The sequence below is a fragment of the Ranitomeya imitator genome, chromosome 1 (genome assembly GCF_032444005.1).
Source record: "Ranitomeya imitator isolate aRanImi1 chromosome 1, aRanImi1.pri, whole genome shotgun sequence".
Lineage (NCBI taxonomy): Eukaryota > Metazoa > Chordata > Amphibia > Anura > Dendrobatidae > Ranitomeya > Ranitomeya imitator.
In genome coordinates, this window is record NC_091282.1 from 400,798,202 (window position 1) to 400,816,949 (window position 18,748).

Consider the following 18,748-nt stretch of genomic DNA (forward strand, 5'->3'; position numbering starts at 1 on the left):
CATATGTGGGGGTAAACCACAGTTTGGGCACATGTCGGGGCTCGGAAGTCAAGTAGTGACGTTTTGAAATGCAGACTTTGATGGAATGCTCTGCGGGCGTTACATTGCGTTTGCAGAGCCCCTGATGTGGCTAAACAGTAGAAACCCCCCACAAGTGACCCCATTTTAGAAACTAGACCCCGAAAGGAACTTATCTAGATGTGAGGTGAGCACTTTGAACCCCCAAGTGCTTCACAGAAGTTTATAACACAGAGCAGTGAAAATAATAAATACGTTTTCTTTCCTCAAAAATAATTTTTTAGCCCAGAATTTTTTATTTTCCCAAGGGTTACAGGAGAAATTGGACCCCAAAAGTTGTTGTCCAGTTTCTCCTGAGTACGCTGATACCCCATATGTGGGGGTAAACCACTGTTTGGGCACACGTCGGGGCTCAGAAGGGAAGTAGTGACTTTCGAAATGCAGACTTTGATGGAATGGTCTGCGGGCGTCACGTTGCGTTTGCAGAGCCCCTGGTGTGCCTAAACAGTAGAAACCCCCCACAAGTGACCCCATTTTGGAAACTAGACCCCCCAAGGAACTTATCTAGATATGTGGTGAGCACTTTGAACCCCCAAGTGCTTCACAGACGTTTACAACGCAGAGCCGTGAAAATAAAAAATCATTTTTCTTTCCTCAAAAATGATGTTTTAGCAAGCAATTTTTTATTTTCTCAAGGGTAACAGGAGAAATTGGACCCCAGTAATTGTTGCCCAGTTTGTCCTGAGTACGCTGATACCCCATATGTGGGGGTAAACCACTGTTTGGGCACATGTCGGGGCTCGGAAGTCAAGTAGTGACGTTTTGAAATGCAGACTTTGATGGAATGGTCTGCGGGCGTCACGTTGCGTTTGCAGAGCCCCTGGTGTGCCTAAACAGTAGAAACCCCCCACAAGTGACCCCATTTTGGAAACTAGACCCCCCAAGGAACTTATCTAGATATGTGGTGAGCACTTTGAACCCCCAAGTGCTTCACAGACGTTTACAACGCAGAGCCGTGAAAATAAAAAATCATTTTTCTTTCCTCAAAAATGATGTTTTAGCAAGCAATTTTTTATTTTCTCAAGGGTAACAGGAGAAATTGGACCCCAGTAATTGTTGCCCAGTTTGTCCTGAGTACGCTGATACCCCATATGTGGGGGTAAACCACTGTTTGGGCACATGTCGGGGCTCGGAAGTCAAGTAGTGACGTTTTGAAATGCAGACTTTGATGGAATGGTCTGCGGGCGTCACGTTGCGTTTGCAGAGCCCCTGGTGTGCCTAAACAGTAGAAACCCCCCACAAGTGACCCCATTTTGGAAACTAGACCCCCCAAGGAACTTATCTAGATATGTGGTGAGCACTTTGAACCCCCAAGTGCTTCACAGACGTTTACAACGCAGAGCCGTGAAAATAAAAAATCATTTTTCTTTCCTCAAAAATGATGTTTTAGCAAGCAATTTTTTATTTTCTCAAGGGTAACAGGAGAAATTGGACCCCAGTAATTGTTGCCCAGTTTGTCCTGAGTACACTGATACCCCATATGTGGGGGTAAACCACTGTTTGGGCACACGTCGGGGCTCGGAAGGGAAGGAGCACCATTTGACTTTTTGAATAAAAGATTGGCTGGAATCAATGGTGGCGCCATGTTGCGTTTGGAGACCCCCTGATGTGCCTAAACAGTGGAAACCCCTCAATTCTAACGCCAACACACCCCTAACCCTTATCCCAACTGTAGCCGTAACCCTAACCACAACCCTAACCGCAACACACCCCTAACCACAACCCTAACCCCAACACACCCCTAACCCTAACCACAACCCTAATTCCAACCCAACCCTAACCCTAAGGCTATGTACCCACGTTGCGGATTCGTGTGAGATTTTTCCGCACCATTTTTGAAAAATCCGCGGGTAAAAGGCACTGCGTTTTACCTGCGGATTTAGCGCGGATTTCACCTGCGGATTCCTATTGAGGAATAGGTGTAAAACGCTGCGGAATCCGCACAAAGAATTGACATGCTGCGGAAAATACAACGCAGCGTTTCCGTGCGGTATTTTCCGCACCATGGGCACAGCGGATTTGGTTTTCCATAGGTTTACATGGTACTGTAAACCTGATGGAACACTGCTGCGGATCCGCAGCGGCCAATCCGCTGCGGATCCGCAGCCAAATCCGCACCGTGTGCACATAGCCTAATTCTAAAGGTATGTGCACACGCTTCGGAAAACGCTGCGGATCCGCAGCAGTTTCCCATGAGTTTACATTTCAATGTAAACCTATGGGAAACAAAAATCGCTGTACACACGCTGCGGAAAAACTGCACGGAAACGCAGCGGTTTACATTCCGCAGCATGTCACTTCTTTCTGCGGATTCCACAGCGGTTTTACAACTGCTCCAATAGAAAATCGCAGTTGTAAAACCGCAGTGAAATGCGCAGAAAAACCGCGGTAAATCTGCCATAAATCCGCAACGGTTTAGCACTGCGGATTTATCAAATCCGCTGCGGAAAAATCCGCAGAGGAACAGAATACGTGTGCACATACCGAAACCCTAACCCTAACCCTACCCCTAACCCTACCCCTAACCCTACCCCTACCCCTACCCCTACCCCTAACCCTACCCCTAACCCTACCCCTAACCCTACCCCTACCCCTACCCCTACCCCTAACCCTACGCCTAACCCTACCCCCAACCCTAACCCTAACCCTAGTTCTAACTCCAACCTTAGTGAAAAAAAAAAAAAATTCTTTATTTTATTATTGTCCCTATCTATGGGGGACAAATGGGGGGGGTCATTTACTGTTTTTTTATTTTGACCACTGTGATAGATTATATCACAGTGATCAAAATTCACATTGGAACGAATCTGCCGGCCGGCAGATTCGGCGGGCGCACTGCGCATGCGCCCGCCATTTTGGAACATGGCGGGCGCCCGGGGAAGAAGACGGACGGACCCCGCCAGGATCGGTAAGTATAAGGGGGGGAGATCAGGGCACAGGGGGGGGAGATCAGGGCACGGGGGGGCGTCGGAGCACGGGGGGGAGGGATCGGAGCATGGGGGAGAGTGATCGGTGTGCGGGCGGGTGGATCGGTGTGCAGGGGGGGTGGATCGGTGTGCAGGGGGGGTGGATCGGAGCACGGGGGGGATCGGAGTGCGGGGGGGTTTGATTGGAGCACGGGGGTGTGTGATTGGAGCACGGGGGGAGCGGACAGGAGGACGGGGGAGCGGAGCACAGGACGGAGGGGAGCGGGCCACAGATCGGGGGGCTGGGGGGGGCGATCGGTGGGGTGGGGTGGGGGCACATTAGTATTTCCAGCCAAGGCCGATGATATTGCAGCATCGGCCATGGCTGGATTGTAATATTTCACCATTTTTTTAGGTGAAATATTACAAATCGCTCTGATTGGCAGTTTCACTTTCAACAGCCAATCAGAGCGATCGTAGCCACGAGGGGGTGAAGCCACCCCCCCTGGGCTAAACTACCACTCCCCCTGTCCCTGCAGATCGGGTGAAATGGGAGTTAACCCTTTCACCCGATCTGCAGGGACGCGATCTTTCTGTGACACAGCATATGCGTCACAGGTCGGATTGGCACCGACTTTCATGACGCATACGCTGTGTCACAGGTCGGGAAGGGGTTATAAACAATATTTTCCTGTAGTGTTGTTGGCTCTGGTTGACAGTCACTACAGGTTTATAATTGTAGACATTGGGGCCTATGGAAGAACTGGAGACTCTAGTGTCTTCAATTCTTCCATTATGGGTCGGCGGCTGCGCAATAACCAGTTGGAAATAGGACCTCAAGGAGCTTATCTAGATGCATAGTGAGCACTTTGAACCCCCAGGTGCTTCACAAATTGATGCGTAAAAATGAAAAAGTACTGTTTTTTCTCAAAAAAATTATTTTAGCCTCAATTTTTTCATTTTCACATGGGCAACAGGATAAAATGGATCGTAAAATGTGTGGGAAAATTGCTCCTGAGTACAACGATACCTCATATGTAGTCACAAACCACTGTTTGTGCACACGGTAAGGCTCGGAAGGGAAGGAGCGCCATTTGACTTTTGAATGAAAAATTAGCTCCAATCGTTAGCGGACACCGTGTTGTGTTTGGAGAGCCCCTGTGTGCCTAAACATTGGAGCTCCCCCACATGTGACCCCATTTTCGAAACTAGACCCCCCAAGGAACTTGTCTAGATGCATAGTGAGCACTTTGAACCCCCAGGTGCTTCACAAATTGATCCGAAAAAATGAAAAAGTACTTTTTTTTCACAAAAAATTTCATTAAGCCTCATTTTGTTCTTTTCCACATGGGCAACAGGATAAAATGGATCCTAAAATTTATTGGGCAATTTCTACTGAGTACACTGATACCTCACATGTGGGGGTAAACCACTGTTTGGGCACGCGGCAGGGCTCGGAAGGGAAGGAGTGCCATTTGACTTTTTGAATGAAAAATTAGCTCCAATCGTTAGCGGACACCATGTTGCGTTTGGAGAGGCCCTGTGTGCCTAAACATTGGAGCTCCCCCACATGTGACCCCATTTTGGAAACTAGACCTCCCATGGAACTAATCTAGATGTGCGGTGACCACTTTAAACCCCCAAGTGTTTCATAAAAGTTTATAACGCAGAGCCGTGAAAATAAAAAATCATTTTTCTTTCCTCAAAAATTATTTTTTAGCCTGCAATTTTTTATTTTCACAAGAGTAACAGGAGAAATTGGACCCCAAAAGTTGTTGTCCAGTTTGTCCTGGGTATGCTGATGCCCCATATGTGGGGGGGAACCACTGTTTGGGCACACGTCGGGGCTCAGAAGGGAAGTAGTGACTTTTGAAATGCAGACTTTGATGGAATGGTCTGCGGGCGTCACGTTGCGTTTGCAGAGCCCCTGATGTGCCTAAACAGTATAAACCCCCTAAAAGTGACCACATTTTGGAAACTAGACCCCCCAAGGAACTTATCTAGATATGTGGTGAGCACTTTCAACCCCCAAGTGCTTCACAGAAGTTTATAACGCAGAGCCGTGAAAATAAAAAATAATTTTTCTTTCCTCAAAAATTATGTTTTTGCAAGCAATTTTTTATTTTCACAAGGGTAGCAAAAGAAATTAGACCCCAATAGTTGTTGCCCAGTTTGTCCTGAGTACGCTGGTACTCCATATGTGGGGGTAAACCACTGTTTGGGCGCACGTCGGGGCTCAGAAGGGAGGGAGCACCATTTGACTTTTTGAACGCAAGATTGGCTGGAATCAATGGTGGCGCCATATTGCGTTTGGAGACCCCTGATCCCTGATATGCCTAAACAGTGGAAACCCCTCAATTCTAAATTCAACACTAACCCCAACACACCCATAACCCTTATCCCAACTGTAGCCATAACCCTAATCACAACCCTAACCCCAACATACCCCTAACCACAACCCTAACCCCAACACACCCGTAACCCTAATCCCAATCCTAACCCTAATCCTAACCCTAACTACAACTTTAACCCCAACAAACCCCTAACCGTATCCATAACCCTAACCGCAAGCCTAATCTTAACCTTATTTCCAACCCTAGCCCTAATTCCAACCCTATATCTAATTCCAACCCTAACCCTAAGGCTATGTGCCCACGTTGCGGATTCGTGTGAGATTTTTCCGCACGATTTTTGAAAAATCCGCAGGTAAAAGGCACTGCGTTTTACTTGTGGATTTACAGCGGATTTCCAGTGTTTTTTGTGCAGATTTCACTTGCGGATTCCTATTGAGGAACAGGTGTAAAATGCTGCGGAATCCGCACAAAATTGACATGCTGCGGAAAATACAACACAGCGTTCCCACGCGGTATTTTCCGCACCATGGGCACAGCCGATTTGGTTTTCCATAGGTTTTCATGGTACTGTAAACCTGATGGAAAACTGCTACGAATTCGCACCGGACAATCTGCTGCGGATCCGCGGCCAATCCGCTGCGGATCCTCGGCCAATCCGCTGCGGATCCGCAGCCAAGTCCGCACCGTGTGCAAATACCCTAAACCTAACCCTAGCCCTAACCCTAACCCTAGCCCTAACCCTAACCCTAGTGGAAAAAGAAAAAAAAATATTTTCTTTATTTTATTATTGGCCCTACCTATGGGGGTGATAAAGGGGGGGGGGGGTCATTTACTATTTTTTTTTATTTTGATCACTGTGATAGGTTATATCACAGTGATCAAAATATACCTGGAATGAATCTGCTGGCTGGCAGATTCAGCGGGCGCACTGCGCATGCGCCCGCCATTTTGGAAGATGGCGGCGCCCAGGGAGAAGACGGACGGACACCGGGAGGCCCGGTAAGTATAAGGGGGGGAGATCTGAGCATGGGGGGTGGATCGGAGGACGGGGGGGGTGGCATCGGAGCACGGGGGGAGCGGGCAGGAGGACAGGGGAGCAGACAGGACGGCTGAGGGGAGCGTACCACAGAACTGAGGATCGGGGAGGAGATCGGTGGCGTGGGGGGGGGGGGGGGGTACACCAGTGTTTCCAGCCATGGCCGATGATATTGCAGCATCGGCCATGGCTGGATTGTAATATTTCACCAGTTTTTTAGGTGAAATATTACACATCGCTCTGATTGGCAGTTTCACTTTCAACAGCCAATCAGAGCGATCGTAGCCACGAGGGGGTGAAGCCACCCCCCCTGGGCTGAAGTACCACTCCCCCTGTCCCTGCAGATCGGGTGAAATTGGAGTTAACCCTTTCACCCGATCTGCAGGGACGCGATCTTTCCATGACGCCACATAGGCGTCATAGGTCGGATTGGCACCGACTTTCATGACCCCTAAGTGTCGTCATGGGTCGGGAAGGGGTTAATACATCTCAAATCTCTACTCTTAATAATAAGAATATGTTATTTATGTTAAATTCACATAGCCAATGTAACATTTTTTAAGGTTGTGATAGCCTGGCTTGTTAGTTCCACGCAGTACTTGTGCTCTATATGAATTGTTTAAAACCTTGAACCAGTTTTAATGTTTTTTTTTTTCAACATTTGTTTTCTTTTAGCTTCCTTACAACTGGTCTATACCATGCAGCACTCCATCATGAATTTTTGATTGGGAAGTCTACAATCTCAGGCATAGTCCGGTCTACCTGTTCATTAATCTGGTCACGACTTCATCAAGTGGTCATGCCTGAGCCCAAGATGGAAGGCTGGTTGTGTATTGCCTGGGGATTTGAGGAGCCCTTGATGGGAAGCACATCCGTGTGCATAAGCCGCCGAACTCAGGGTCCCAATTCTATAATTATAAACAATATTTTCCTGTAGTGTTGTTGGCTCTGGTTGACAGTCACTACAGGTTTATAATTGTAGACATTGGGGCCTATGGAAGAACTGGAGACTCTAGTGTCTTCAATTCTTCCATTATGGGTCGGCGGCTGCGCAATAACCAGTTGGAAATAGGACCTCAACGTCAGCTTCCAATCAAGATTCTGTGCCTTATGTCCTTGTTGCAGATGAGGCCTTTCAATTAACTAGGCATGTAACTAGGCTATATCCCTGTCGAAACCTCGACCACCAGCGTAGGATCTTTATCTTGCGCCTATCACGTGTATGGTGACTGGTGTAGTGCGCATTTGGCATTCTTTGTGCCAAATGGCGGGTCCTCCAGTCAGCCATTTAGCTGAGTGAAGCCAACGTAAATGAGGTAATCAAACCATGTCTAGTCCTACATAACTTCACCCGACTTCATGATTGCTCCTCATCTGATGGTGCTGAAAGTGTGTTGGGCAATTTGGGTAGGCCTAGACCACATGTGATCGCTCAGTGTTGTCCGCTCTCCGGACTGAGAGTACGTGATATTTTCACTAATTATTTTGTGACACCTCAGGGTGCTACTCCCTGACAAGAGCATGCTGTATCTATGTTGCAAGTTTAAAATGTTTGTGTATATAAATATCATTTTTTCCTTTAAGTTGTTGTGTGTGTTCAGTTACTTTTTCTTATAGATGTTTTTTTCTTTTTTTTATCTTGTAGTAATTAATTCAATAAGAGACAAAACTTGGCATTTTTAAAATTTTTATAAAGTCAAAATATAACTTTTGTTAACGAAAACCATATTTCCGTCATATGGCTTTTGTGCCCAGAGAAATTTGGGCATACCTTTTTGTCAAAATTTGGAAAACAAAATAATCCAACATAAACATAAATTTGCTAAAGCAAAATGAGATACCAAAATAAATTACGAATCTTGGTACGTTGGTGGAGGTGATGGCGGGAGTCCAGCCTCTCTTTGTTGCTGACTTTGGTGTCCAACTTGGCCTTCACCCTGTGGGGGTGCATAATCTGGGCCATGATGTATGATGTGGCCAGGATCAGATTGATGAGCGGCGAAGTGTCCATAGGGATAATTTATATTATATTCCTGGGGATTCTGGAAGCCATGTGCCTCATACCCCCCAATATGGCCATGTCGTCCAAAGCCAGGTTGGGACCAGCCTCCAACACTGGGTCTGTACAAGTGGCCATATTGGGCAGATGGGTTATAGTCTGCCATTTGGGCCTGTTGTGGCCAAGGTTGGTTTGGGGGGATGGGCTGAGGAGTAGGCACCCATGGACGAGGTGCCTCAGATCCATATTGCCCATGCACTTCTGGGTGGGGTTAAGTCGGAGCAGGTTATGAGGTGACAGCTGCCACCTCTCCAAGAACGCAAATACCTCATATGGGGTATTGGGGGTGTGCATGCATCAATGAGGATCTGAATTGATCCTTGCACATGTAGCCTCACGGGGTAGGGGACGGCAGTATCAGGCCAGACTGTGGGAATATGCCTTCTCACCTTCATCCTGGGCAGCCGTGGACAGGTAATTGAGCACGTTAGCAGGTAATTGTTAACATACCTCCTTGTATTATCAGAGGCAGGGATCTCTCGCCTTTGTCACCCACGGCGTGATATGACAGCAGGCTGGGGGGAGCCCTCAAGAGAAACAGTAGGGCTGCTGCTGTTGCCTGGTTCCTCAAGGCTGCCGGGTGCTGGTGCAGCTGCTGTGTTACAGAACTGCAGCACAGAACTAGGAGAGAAGGGGGAAAGCTGACCCTGCACCAAGACTAGGCTGATACCCTACGATGGAATGGGCGACCCATTCCTTGCGAATAGACCCACCGATGATCCTAGTTTAAACTCAAAAGGTCCCTAAAAGATCTAAGGACTGGGTACAAAAACAGGTCACCTCCTAATAGGAAACACAGAGAAGGCTGCATAAACAAACTGAAAACAGAAACAAAAGATAGCAGAACCACAGATCCCAGAACTGCAAAATAACACAGAAAGCTGTCAAAGCCCCTACCCAGAGCTCTAGCGGATTAACACTGTTGTCCAGCAAGGAATGGGAGGCAGGTGCTGGGTAATAAAGGGTGATACACTCACCTGACAACCCAGCACCAGGGGAAAAAGACCAGCAGCCGGAAAACCACAACAAGATGGCAGATGGTCAAAACAAAACAGATTCTAACGGTACCTCTCCTTTTACGAGGATCCTCCTGATCCTCCTGGCCGAGCCTTATTTGGAAATCTCCTGTGATAAGCCTTACTCAGCCTTGAGGCCGAGACGTCCTCAGCTCTCCGCCAGGAATTATCCTCGGGACCGAAACCCTTCCAGGACTCGAGATACTGCAAACTTCCTCTGTGCCACCTGGAATCTAAAATGCGTCAAATCTCAAACTCGCTGTCCTCATCAACTGGAGGAACAGTTGGCATAGGCTCCTTATCTGGTGTGTCAACTTTCTTCAGTAAAGATGCATGAAAAGCTGAATTCTCCAGGACGAGGGGATGTCTAATCTCAGCCCGCCAAGTTGACCACCTGAACCACTTTGAAGGGTCCTACAAACTTAGGCCCTAGTTTTTAGAAGGGGTCTTCAAACGCCGATTCCTGGAGGACAACCGGACCATGTCCCCAACTGCAAACAACACCTACCTTCTAGTCTTGTCAAAATATTTCTTTGACCTCCTATTTGCCTCTTCCAGAACTCTAGCGGATTAGCACTGTTGTCCAGCAAGGAATGGGAGGCAGGTGCTGGGTAATAAAGGGTAATACAATCACCTGAGCTAAGACAACCCAGCACCAGGGGAAAAAGACCAGAAGCCAGAAAACTACAACAAGATGGCGGATGGTCAAAACAAAACAGATTCTAACAGCTGGTACAGGTCCTGGTGCAGGTACTGGTGCAGGTGGAGCTTGGGGATGCAGCTGGAAGGCTCAGAAGATGGACCAGCCACCTCTTCACCTTCCCCGACCGGATCTATAATGCCCTCAAAATCTGACCCTGTCTCCCTCTGTGAGGTTGGACTGAGTTCTGTTTATACAGTACATACTGAGTTCATATAGTATATGTGTAATGTGGTGTGATGTATGTACTTACAATCTGAGATCCATAATGGAAGCCAGAAATGCCAGCCGGTCGAAATAGATATACTTTCACTTGGTCGGTGCTGCATCCCCACTCCTGGCCCGCTGCTGACGTTCCCGCCTGTATTGGTCGCGGATGCTGCGCCAGCATCTCATAACATCTTCCACTGCAATGTCAGACAATAATAATGTATGAGGACATTGCGCACATTGGATCAACAAGTTTATAGACATTTTACATAGTCATATGGCCTAGTAAGGTGTCATTTATAAACATAATCTAGATTACACATAATGAGCAAAAAATACACATAATAGGATTTAAGGGGATGCTGTGAAACGTGTTATTTAGTGCAGTTAATATGATTTATAAAACATGAACTTACTAATTTGTTGCTGTTTCTCACGTGGACAGTCCACAAAATCTCCAAATAGTAGCCCACAGATCCTCCTCCATGCCGCCTCATTTCTGGCCCGGTCTGAATAATGTGCATCCCTCTGGTCCCAAATTTCTGGCCTTTCTTGGACCAGAACTATAAGCATCTCTACATTTATGTAGGTAGACATGCTGCAGAACTCCATGGAGGCGTTCTTCCGGGATGTCTGGAGCGTTTTTTGAGCTAATTAGCATGTCTAAGCTTCCTGATAATGGCTTGGCCCATTTCCTGTCATCTGGAAAAGTCTTGCGTATTTCTCTCAAGTCAGACGTGTGGTCCGTGTGTAATCCGTATTTTTCTCGCCCCCATAGACTTGCATTGGCATATTTTTGGAGGAATACGCTGACAATCGCAACATGCTGCGATTTCCTCAGCCCGTAAAATACGGCTGAGAAATATACAGCTGATGGAAGATGCCCCATAGAGAATCATTGGTCCGAGTGCAATGCGTTGTTTTTGCGCCTCTCACTCATCCGTATTTCTTTCTAGTGTGACGCTGGCCTAAGGCTCTGCTCACATGTATCCTGCGCTCTGTGTTGAGCGCTTACACTAGGGTGTCCGTGTTTTTAAGCATGCTGAAAAGCTTGGTCAGCCACAGTTTTGTGCACCTCTGAAAAGGACACCGCTGAACAGAGGCCAGATGGAGTTCAGAGTGACTCTGCTGCCTCATTATAGTGAATGGATTCCTCGATGGTTACATCTGAATCATGTCATTTAGAGATTTAGATGGAAACTGCGAAGTAAGTGCTTAGCCTAGAGAACAGGATAAATATGTTCTGAAATGTTATGTAAAATGTTCCCAAACAAAAGCTTCAACTCAATCCACAAAAAGCCCCCACTCAAGTCCATTATTTGTCTATGGAAATATAGAGGGCTTCCATGCTACTGGTAACACGAAGGCTCTGGAAAAGCACTATTATTATTTTTTTATTATTATTATTATTATTATTATACATTTTTATAGGGCCATTTATTCCATGGCGCTTTACATGTGAATGGGGCAAATATAGTCAAGTACAATTAACATGAGTAAAACAAGGCATACACAAGTACAGGAGGAGAGAGTACCCTGCCCGCGAGGTTTCACAGTCTACAGGGGATGGGTGAGGATACACTAGGAGAGGGTAGAGCTGGTCATGCGGTGGTTCAGTAGACTGGGGATCACTACAGGTTGTAGGTTCCTTTTGAAGGTTTCCGTGGTAAGCGAGAGCCTGATGTGTTGGGATAGAGCGTTCCATAGTATAGGGGAAGCACGGGAGAAGTCTTGGATGCGGTTGTGGGAGGAAGAGAGGAGTAGAGAAGGAGATCATGACACGGTCGAAGGTTGCGTGTAGGTAGGTACCGGGAGACTATGTCACAGATGTACGGAGGAGTCAGGTTGTGAATGGCTTTGTATGTCATTGTTAGTGTTTTGAACTGTAGCCTCTGAGCAATAGGATGCCAGTGAAGGGCCTGGCAGAGAGGAGAGGCTGGGGAGTAATGGGGAGACAGGTGGATTAGTCGGGCAGCAGAGTTTAGGATGGATTGGAGTGGTGCCAGAGTCCTAGAGGGGAGGCCAGAGAGTAGGGGGTTGCAGTAGTCGAGGCAGGAGATGATAAGGACATGTACTAGTGTTTTTGTGGTTTCATGGTCAAGAAATGCACGGATCCGGGAAATGTCTTTGAGTTGGAATCGGGAAGAGGAAACAAGGGCTTGGATATGTGGCTTGAAAGATAGGGTAGAGTCAAGGATCACCGCGAGGCACTGAGCATGCGGGACCAAGGAAAGTGAACAGTCATTGACATTGATGGATAGGTCGGGTGGAGGGGTAGAGTGAGATGGGGAAAGATGATGAATTCTGTTTTGTCCATGTTCAGGTTTAGAACACGAGCAGAAAAGAAAGATGAAATAGCAGACAGACATAGAGGGATTTTGGTCAGAAAGGAAGTGAGATTGGGTCCACATAGGTAGATTTGCGTGTCATCAGAGTAGAGATGATATTGTAAACCGTGGGATTCTATGAGCTGTCCCAGGCCGAAGGTGTAGATGGAGAAGAGTAGGGGTCCTAGAACTGAGCCTTGGGGAACACCGACAGACAGGGGGCGAGATGAGGAGGTGGTGTGGGAGAGGGAGACACTGAATGTCCGGTCTGTTAGATATGATGAGATCCAGGATAGGGCCAAGTCTGTGATGCCAAGAGATGAGAGAATCTGTAACAGGAGGGAGTGGTTCACAGTGTCGAAGGCAGAAGACAGGTCCAGGAGGAGGAGGATAGAGTATTGTTGCTTGCTCTTGGCGGTTAGCAGGTCATTGGTCACTGTAGATAGGGCAGTTTCAGTTGAGTGATGTGGTTGGAAGCCAGATTGTAACCAGTCAAAGAGGGAGCAGGAGGAGAGGTGGGAGGGCAGTTCAAGATGGACATGCTGTTCCAGTAGTTTTGAGGCATAAGGGAGAAGGGATATTGGGCGATAGCTGGACACACTATGGCTCCTTGCCCCCCAAAAGAAATCCTGATAATCAAGTGCTCCCAAATTCATATGCTCTCTCTCCTTCTAAGCCACACATTGTGCATAAACAAAATTTAGCGTCCACATGTTTGTCAGTACTGTAGCAATGACACCCCGCTAAATCTATGGGGTGCGTATCTCCAGAAGGACATGCTGGGCACAAAGTATGGGCACTACAATGTACAGGCACTGCAATGGCAGGTTTTGCAGTGTTCACTTAGTACATCTATTTCTGTTTGTTTCTGGAAAACACCCATGGAGTCAAAATCCTTACTACATTTGTAGATAAATTCCCAGAGGGATGTAATTTCCAAAATGGGGTCACTTAAGGGGCGATTCTGCTGTTCTGGAACTTAGAGGCTCTTTATATGGAGTCCGCAAACTATTCTAGGAAAATCTGTGCTCCAAGAGTCAAATATCGCTCCTTTGCTCTAGAGTCTCGCCGTGTGGTTAAGCAGTACTGTACAGAAACATATGGGGTATTGCCATGTTCAGCAGAAATTGTTTAAGAAATTTTGGTGCCATTTTTACCAATTTCACCTTGTGAAAATGTAAAATCTAGGGCTAAAGCAAAATTTTTGTGAAAATATTTTTTCTTCATCATCCAATAGTATGGTCTTCTTTGAAACCTCCATGGTGTCGATATGTTCACTACACCCTTCAATGAATTCATTGAGCGGTGTAGTTTAAAAAATGGGGTCAGTTATGGGGTTTCTGCTGTTCTGTTCTGACATGGCACCAGTAAACCATAACAGTAAAACCTGCACTATAATATGGCACTCCTTCCCTTCTGAGCTTCGTACTGTGCCTCAAAAGTAGTTTTTGACCACATATGAGGTATTGGTGTACACAAAAGAATTTGTGTAACAAATTGTACCATTTCTTTTCTCCTTTTTACACTTGTGAAAATGAAAAAATTGTGGCTAGAGCAACACAACATTTTTGTGGGAAAAATGTATTTTTTTTCCACAGCTCTAGTTATAAAATTCTGTGAAGCACCCGTGGGCTCAAGGTGCACATCGCATCTCTAGATAAATTTCTTGAGGGGTATAGTTTCTGAACTGGGGTCACTTGTGGGGGGGTCTATACTGTTTAGGAACATCACAGGCTCTCTAAATGCCACATGACATCCACTCTCTAGTCCAACCAATTATGTGTTCAAAAAGTCAAACTGCTCCTTCCCTTTCAAGCCCCGCTGAGCAGCATAACGCCCACACATCGTTCCATCAAAAGCTGAGCTCAAAAATGTTGCTTCTTCCTTTTGGAGCTTGGCAGTATTTTTCCAGCACACATGGGGTATTGGCGTACTCAGGAGAAATTACACAACAAATTTTGTGGTATATTTTCTCCTGCTCGGGGTGAGCATGAAAAAGTTGGGGGTAAAGCAACAGTTTGGGGGGAAATATCTTAATTTTCATGGCTCAAAGTTATAAAATTCTGAGCTGCACCGTTGAGTTCAAAGTGATCAATGCACATCTAGATAAATTCCTGCAGGACTGTAGATTCAAAAATGGGGTCACTTGTAGGGGAATACCACTGTTCAGGCACATCAAGGGCTCTGCAAACACGACATGGCATCTACTAACTATTACAGCAAATTTTGCCCTCCAAAAGTCAAATGGTACTTCTCCATTTTGAAGCTCGGCAGTGTGCCCAACATTAGTTTCACACCACACATGGGGTATTGGCTTGCTCAGGAGAAATTGCACAACAAATTTTATGGTCAATTTTCTCCTGTTATCTTTGTGAAAATGAAAAATTTGGGGCTAAAGCAACATTTTTGTGGGGAACAAAAATCTTAAATTTCATTTTTTCCTTCCACATTTCTTTAATTCCTGTGAAGCACCTGAAAGGTTAATAAACTTCTTGAATGTGGTTTTGAGCACTCTGAGGGGTGCAGTTTTTAGAATGGTGTCACTGTTGGGTATTTTCTGTTATATAGACCCCCAAAATCGCTTCAAATGTGATGTGGTCTATAAAAAAATGGTTTTGTAAATTTTGTTGGAAAAATTAGAAATTGCTGATCATTTTTTAACACTTCTAACTTCCTAATAAAAAAGCGATGTTTCAAAAATGTTCCTTATGTAAAGTAGATAAGTGGTAAATGTTATTTATTAACTACTAGATGGTGGCCCGATTCTAACGCATCGGGTATTCTAGAATATGTATGTATGTATGTATCTACGTCGCGCTTAGCACAGCCACGTAGTATATAACACAGTCATGTAGTATATAACACAGCCACGTAGTATATAACAGACAGCCACATAGTGTATAGCACAGCCACGTAGTATATAGCACTGCCACGTAGTATATAGGACAGCCACGTAGTATATAGCAGCCACATAGTATATAGCACAGCCCTCGTAACACAGACAGCCACGTAGTATATAGCACAGCCACGTAGTATATAGCAGCCACGTAGTATATAACACAGCCCACGTAATATATAGCACAGCCCACGTAATATATAGCACAGCCCACGCAGTATATAACACAGGCCCTTAGTATATAACACAGCCCACGCAGTATAAAACACTGCCCACGTAGTATATAACAGCCAGGCAGTATATAACACAGCCCACGTAATATATAGCACAGCCCACGTAGTATATAACACAGCCCACGTAGTATATAACACAGGCCACGCAGTATATAACACAGCCCACATAGTATATAACACAGCCCACGCAGTATATAACACAGCCCACGCAGTATATAACAGCCCGCGTAGTATATAGCAGTGTGGGCACCATATCCCTGTTAAAAAAATAAAACAAAAAATAGTTACCGTATATAATCGAGTATTAGCCGACCCGAGTATAAGCCGACCCCCCTAATTTTACAACCAAAAACTGGGAAAACTTAATGACTTGAGTATAAGCCTAGGGTGGAAAATGCAGCAGCAACTGGTAAATTTCAAAAATAAAAATAGATACCAATAAAAGTAAAATTAATTGTGACATCAGTAGTTTAAGTGTTTGTGAATATCCATATTGAATCAGGAGCCACATATAATGCTCCATAAAGTTTATGATGGCCCCATAAGATGCTCCATATTAAAATATGCCCCATATAATGCTGCACAAATGTTGATTATGACCCCATAAGATGCTCCATACAGACATTTGCCCTGTATAATGCTCCACAAATGTGGATTATAGTCCCATAAGATGCTCCATACAGATGATTGCCCCATATAATGCTGCACATGGTCACATAAGATGCTCCATACAGATACTTGCCCCATATAATGCTGCACATGGCCCCATAAGATGTTCCATACAGATACTTGCCCCATATAATGCTGCACATGGCCACATAAAGTCATGGCCAAAAGTATTGACACCCCTGCAATTCTGTCAGATAATACTCATTTTCTTCCTGAAAATGATTGCAAACACAAATTATTTGGTATTATTATCTTCATTTAATTTGTCTTAAATGAAAAAAACACAAAAAGAATTGTCCTGAAGCCAAATTGGATATAATTCCACTGCAAACTTAAAAAAGGGGGTGGACAAAAGTATTGGCACTGTTCGAAAAATCATGTGATGCTTCTCTAATTTGTGTAATTAACAGCACCTGTAACTTACCTGTGGCACCTAACAGGTGTTGGCAATAACTAAATCACACTTGCAGCCAGTTGACATGGATTAAAGTTGACTCAACCTCTGTCCTGTGTCCTTGTGTGTACCACATTGAGCATGGAGAAAAGAAAGAAGACCAAAGAACTGTCTGAGGACTTGAGAAACCAAAATGTGAGGAAGCATGAGCAATCTCAAGGCTACAAGTCCATCTCCAAAGACCTGAATGTTCCTGTGTCTACCGTGCGCAGTGTCATCAAGAAGTTTAAAGCCCATGGCACTGTAGCTAACCTCCCTAGATGTGGACGGAAAAGAAAAATTGACAAGAGATTTCAACGCAAGATTGTGCGGATGTTGGATAAAGAACCTTGACTAACATTCAAACAAGTTCAAGCTCCCTGCAGTCTGGGGGTACAACAGTGTCAACCCGTACTATCCGTCGGCGTCTGAATGAAAAGGGACTGTATGGTAGGAGACCTAGGAAGACCCCACTTCTTACCCCGAGACATAAAAAAGCCAGGCTGGAGTTTGCCAAAACTTACCTGAAAAAGCCTAAAACATTTTGGAAGAATATTCTCTGGTCAGATGAGACAAAAGTAGAGGTTTTTGGCCAAAGGCATCAACATAGAGTTTACAGGAGAAAAAAAGAGGCACTCAAAGAAAAGAACACGGTCCCTACAGTCAAACATGGCGGAGGTTCCCTGATGTTTTGCGGTTGCTTTGCTGCCTCTGGCACTGGACTGCTTGACCGTGTGCATGGCATTATGAAGTCTGAAGACTACCAACAAATTTTGCAGCATAATGTAGGGCCCAGTGTGAGCAAGCTGGGTCTCCCTCAGAGGTCATGGGTCTTCCAGCAGGACAATGACCCAAAACACACTTCAAAAAGCAATAGAAAATGGTTTGAGGGAAAGCACTGGAGACTTCTAAGGTGGCCAGCAATGAGTCAAGACCTGAATCACATAGAACACCTGTGGAGAGATCTAAACATGGCAGTTTGGACAAGGCACCCTTCAAATATCAGGGACCTGGAGCAGTTTGCCAAAGAAGAATGGTCTAAAATTCCGGCAGAGCATTGTAAGAAACTCATTGATGGTTATCGGAAGCGGTTGGTCGCAGTTATTTTGGCTAAAGGTTGTGCAACCAAGTATTAGACAGAGGGTGCCAATACTTTTGTCTGGCCCATTTTTGGAGTTTTGTGTGAAATGATCAATGTTTTGCTTTTTGCTTTATTCTCTTTTGTGTTTTTCCATTTAAGACAAATTAAATGAAGATAATAATACCAAATAATTTGTGTTTGCAATCATTTTCAGGAACAAAATGAGTATTATCTGACAGAATTGCAGGGGTGTCAATACTTTTGGCCATGACTGTAAGATGCTCCATACAGATATTTGCCCTCATATAATGCTGCACATGGCCACATAAGATGCTCCATACAGATATTTGCCCCGTATAATGCTCCACAAATGTGGATTATGGCCCCATAAGATGCTCCATATAGATATTTGCCCCATATCATGCTGCACATGGCCCCATATAATGCTGCACATGGCCCCCATACAGATGCCCCATACAGATATTTGCCCCATATAATGCTGCACATGGCCACATAAGATGCCCCATACAGATATTTGCCCCATATCATGCTGCACATGGCCACATAAGATGCTCCATACAGATATTTGCCCCATATGCTGTTGCTGCGATTAAAAAAATTACATACTCACCTTTCCCGTTCCACCGCTGACTGCCGCTATGTCTTCCCATCCTCTGCACCGACGTTCAGGAAGAGGGCGGCGCGCACTAATCACGTCACAGCGGAAGACACAGCGGTGCCGACGGTGGA